Source organism: Phodopus roborovskii, unplaced genomic scaffold, assembly GCF_943737965.1.
Source record: "Phodopus roborovskii unplaced genomic scaffold, PHOROB, whole genome shotgun sequence".
Taxonomy (NCBI): Eukaryota; Metazoa; Chordata; class Mammalia; order Rodentia; family Cricetidae; genus Phodopus; species Phodopus roborovskii.
The window spans coordinates 9,406,658-9,412,147 of NW_026126412.1; the positions used below are offsets into that span (position 1 = coordinate 9,406,658).

A 5,490-nucleotide genomic window follows, 5' to 3' on the forward strand; every position below is an offset into this window, starting at 1 on the left:
CTTGATGGCATGCACCGGTAACCCTAGTCAGTGTTATGGAGACAGATAGGAGGATCCCTGGAGCTCAGGCCCCCTCAAGTACACACACATGCATATACACACACACCACACACCAAAACAAAGAGGGATGAGGGAGGGAGAATATACTTTCAGTGTTTCTTTTCCTCTTTCTTATAATAATCCTGAAAAACTTTGCTTATTTCCCCCTAGTTTTTAGTGAGCTCTCTAATAAAGAAACAGTGAAAGTTTTTAGTCTCATATAGAACTCAAAGCAGGGGGATTCATGTGGCCCTCAGAAGAAACTTACAAATGAAATGTTCATAGCTATGGGTTGTCTTTTAAGAGTACTGAATTGGGTTTAGTCATAATAAGAGATCATATTTTCTGGAAAACAACACAATTTCAAAGGGTTTGAACATTCTAGCCCAAAGTTAGGGCTATGCTGAAAACATGTCCAACTTTTATTGTAATTATTCATTAATGGTGCAAGGAAAGTATCCTGGTAGACATTAAGAATGATGAACTTTTTCTGAAATAAGATCTCACTGTGTAGCTCAAATTAATGTTGAACTTAATACCTTTTTTGCCTTAGCTTCTTAAGTGCTGAGATTACAAGTGTGTACCACCATCCAAAAATAAAAATATTGTGAATTATTGCTCATATAACTTTTTAATTGAAGAAATGAGAATTATAATGTTTTCTCTTTGGGGGGGGGAATCTATTATGGCACAATCAAAACCACTCCAACCATCTGTGTATATATTAGTTCATGTTACAACTTGGCATACCTACTCTTTATATGTCCATTTCCCTCTGTTGTCTCATGTGACTCTTGGGAGCAGGACTATATCTTTTATCTTTCTAGTAACTGGGACTTTAAACTGCATTAAATGAATAAAATAATTTTAATAATGTACCTAAATGTATTTATCAATCTTATTTTAAATTTTCATTTTTGCAACAGTGATAAAATTTTCTGTTATGCTTAAAGATAACTCATTTTCCCATAATACATTTGAAATATTATTAATAAGATGATAGAAAAGAAAACGCCACAGCTCATTTGAAATGCCCAGTGGAAATAAATAACAGTTAAATCATAGGCATTAAATTCACACTTATGTCAAGAATGCTTTCCTTAGAACCCAAAACATTGACAAGGGAATTGTTGTTCCATTGATTTTTCTTTTTTAAATAGAAGTAAGCCTTTATTTTCCATGTTTTTAAATTAAGCTGACTGAGTTGGTTGCTTTGAGACAATTAGTCAGAGAAACCAAATCCCATATCTTCATCTGATTCCTCAGTGTTCTCCTTGACTTTAGCATTATCTGGGGCTGCTGTAGTAGCAAAAGCAACAGTGGTGGCTGTAGCTACAGGAGCAGATGGATCAGCCAAGAAGGCCTTGCCCTTTTCAGCAAAAGGGAAGGTGTACTCAGTCTCCATGACAAAGCCAGAACACGCTTGTACCCATCGATAATAGAGTATGGCACCGAGGTAACAGTCAGGTAACAAACCCGCAAACATTGGCAACATTTTAGACACCCTCTAGGAAGACTGCAGTCTGCTTTGTGGTGTCAACCACTTCTGTGTTGCACTGCTCCCATCGTCAAGCATGCTAGATGATCAACCCAAAAGAGAAGGGGGAGATGCTTGCCATGATCAGCAGTGTGCCTTCACTGGTTCCTGCTTTGTCTCCGGTTTTTATCAGCAACATATCACTCAGAATTTCAGTGGTACTTCCTGGAGATTTTAATGGTGCCGCCTAAATTCTGGAAGAAAGAAATCTTCTCAGGCCCCAAACCTGTGCTCTGGGCTTGCACAGTGACTTCACACAGGGCAGTGATAACAGTATTGTAACAATACCCTATTAGCCAGCAGCATGTCCCTAACCTCAGTGAGGTCCTCCTCAGTGAACTCAAAGTGCACATTCCTCTGGATTTGAAGCAGCGGTTTATCGCAAGCTGAGCTGTTTCCCAGATGTACCCGATGGCCTTGGTGTTCTTTCCCATCAGCACCACAGTTCTCCCTCACAGGGACATGCAGATCTGCTGCATCTGCTTGGAGCCTAAATTGTACACTAGCACCATGAAGCATTTTTGGGTAATCATCAAGAAATCTGATGATCTTAAGGAAGTAGCCGAACTACCAGGTCACTCTGTTTTCCCTGGGAATCAAGGCAGTTATCAGAGATTGTCACACAGGGTTTAAAGTCGATGTCACGCTAATGATATGCTAAGCAAGAAAAGGGGTCATTAGGATTTTTTAAGTCTAACATAGCCTGAAATGGATTAGCAGTTATATACATTAAAAGAGAGAGGGGAGGGAGAGAAAGAGAGAGAGAAAGAGAGAACCCTGCATTTGTAAAAAGCAATTCTACTGACAGAAGACCACATGGTTTCAAAGCTTGTCATTTGACAGTTCAAGAGTGATTGGGATGAGTAAGGCTGAGAAAGAACAAAGAAGCCCTCCACAGTAGATAATGTTTTATGGCTCTTCAGTGGACATGCCCAGCAAGGAGCCTCTGCTACCCTGAAACAGAGCAGAGTACACACAGCAAACAAACTTGAAGCACACACACATCACCGGAAAAGTCACTGCATCTCAAATTTATTTGTCCATCTCTATCTGCAATTGTGATGTAATAGAGAATTTTAAAAACTACTTTGATCAATTTATAATTAACAACAATGTTGAAATATGAGACTTATTTCCATATCAAAAATGTTTAATATGGAAATATTCTTTGGAACATTATCAAAAAACAAAAGTTGGATAACATTTATCTCATAATTTTTCCATATTTTAAATATGGACTTGAGCATGTAGGGTCACCAAAAAATGTACATATGTGCCAGACCGAAAACACTGACGGAAACATATTGAGGGATGATATTTGTCATCTGTATACTTAGTATGTACTCATAGAGATATTGGATACCAGTCCCCGACATCATTCTTCTAGTGAAAAGAAAAAGAAGCCACTTTGCGTACAAAATGGGATTTTTATTCTAGAGAAACCTATGGAAGTATCCATGCACTTACTATAATTCAGCATAACCTTTTCTGTCATACCTTTCAGGAATAAGGTTGCTTTGTCGGGCAGTTGTGGTTCACACCTTTAATTGCAGCAGTTGGCGGGCAGAGGCACGTACATCTCTGAGTTTGAGGCTAGGCTAGTCTACATGGCCAGATACAAGGCAGCCTGGGCTACCCAGAGAAACTTAAAAGAAAAAAGTAAAGGAAAAAATAAACTTGCTTGCTTGTAGAACTGTTGAGCCTTGTTCTTGGACAATATGCTGAGATGTGAGTATGTGTATCTGCTTATGTTTCTTCTTCTTCTTCATTTTTTTTTTCCTTTTTTTAAAAAATTTGAAACAAGCTTGTTTTTCATGTCAATCTCAGTTCCCTCACCCTCCCATCTCTCCTATTACCCCCACCAAACCCCAGCCCATCTCCTTTCTTCTCCCCAGGGAGAGTGAGGCTTTCCATGGGGAGTATTTCTATCATTTGGGGCAGAGCATAAGCCCTCCCCTGTTACTTCTTACACTTCCCCATGTGTCTAGGCTGAGAAAATATCCCTCTATGTGGGATGGGCTTTCAAAGTCCATTTGTATATTAGGAACAAATACTGATCCATTACTAAAGGCCCCATATACTTCCCAGTCCTCCTAACTAACACCCACATTCAGGGAGTCTGGTTTGGTCATATGCTGCATTCACAGCTATCAGACTAGAGTCCATGAGCTCCCCATTTGTTAAGGTCAGCTGTTTCTGTGGGTTTCTCTAGCCTGGCCTTGACCCCTTTGTTCATCACTCCTCCCTGTCTGTAACTGCTAGTGTTTAGCTGTGAGTGTCCCTTCTGCTTCCATCAGCTACTAGATGAAGGCTCTAGGATGGCATATAAGGTAGTTGTCAATCTCTTTATCTTGGAAGGGCATTAAAGGTAGCCTCTTCACTATTGCTTAGATTGTTAGCTCAGTTCATCCTTGCATTAATGTGGTACATTTACACAGTGGAGTACTACTCAGACGGAAAATGCGATGGCATCCTGCATTTTGAATGGAAATGGATGCAACTAGTAGAAACCTTCCTGAGTGAGGTAACCCAGTCATAAAAAGACAAACACAGTATGTACTTACTCATACATGGATTTTAGACATAGAGCAAAGGATTACCAGCTTACAGTTCACACCACCTGAAAAGCTAGGAAACAAGGAGGACCATAAGAGATTCATACAAGGTCCCCCACAGAAGGGGAAAGGGACAAAATCTCCCAAGTAAATTGGGAGCATGGAGGGAGGGAAGAGGGGAGAGGGAGTTAGAAGAAAGAGAAGGGGAGGAGAGAAGGGGAGAGGAGGGAGCAGGAAGATTGAGACAGGAAAAAAAATAGAGGAGAACAAGAAAAGAGATACAATAATAGAGGGAGCCATTATAGATTTAAGGAGAAATCTGGCACTAGGGAAATACCCAGAGATCTATTTGAATTCTTAAGTAAGAGTCAGAATGAACTGTGCGCAGTGATTGGCACACACCTTTAATACTAGCACTGGGAGGCCAAGGCATGTGGATCTTTTCAAGTTTGAGGCTAGACTGGTCTACAGAGTGAGTTCCAGGAGGTCAAAGCAGAAGGATTGAAAGTTTGAGGCCAGATTACCTAGGAAGACCCTGTCTGAAAAAACAAAAGACAAACAACAAACAAGAAGAACCTGAACATGAACAGAAGGTGGTTTTTCCTTCAGTCATGTAAATACCTCAATGTGAAGTTTCTATCCTTACAATAAATATGTTTGGAAAGGACCGCTTTAAAGACATGTCTTTTTCTGTATAGTTTCACTTTCAGAATGCAAGGTTTAGGATCCCTTTTCAGTTCTTCCCACACATGAAAGAAAAGCCAAGAGATTATAATGAACACTACTTTAAAAATGAGAAATTTGAATGTCTTATTTTATATTATTTCATTTATCTTTTCATATTTAAATATGGAGCTGTCTAAAAGCCTGCCTGCCCACTTGAGAGCTCTGCTGGTGTAAAAGATATTTCAAAGTTACTTTCCAAAACTCAGTGACTAACTACTATGCTAGTCAGTTTTCTTTCTCTATAACAACTATGTAAGACAAATCACTTACAAATAGCAAAGGTTTATTCTTGAATGAAGGTTTCTGAGGTTTCCATCTACTTTCAACCGATCCTGCTTGTTTGAGTCAGTGACAATGCATCAGGGTACAAACACATCAGAGTAAATAAACCCTTAGCCATGTAGTTAGACTAGAAGATCATGAGATGAGCTGGGCACCAGCCTCTTCAAAGGCAGACCACAATCACCTGGAGGCCTCCCATTGCACCCCAGCTCTTCAAGGTTCTGCATCTCAATAGCACTAACCTGTTGACAGATGGCTCTTTAACAGATTCTACACCCTAAACTATAGAACTCCTCCTCCCCAAAGCCTTCCTTTTCTCTAACTTTCTCTATCCCTTGCAGCAGATTGCAC

General features: G+C 39.8%; 1 pseudogene; it reads right to left on the reverse strand.

The window, feature by feature from the left end:
* Window positions 1-1,261: 1,261 nt before the first annotated feature.
* Window positions 1,262-2,185, reverse strand: LOC127220928 (60S acidic ribosomal protein P0-like; annotated as a pseudogene).
* Window positions 2,186-5,490: the final 3,305 nt, after the last annotated feature.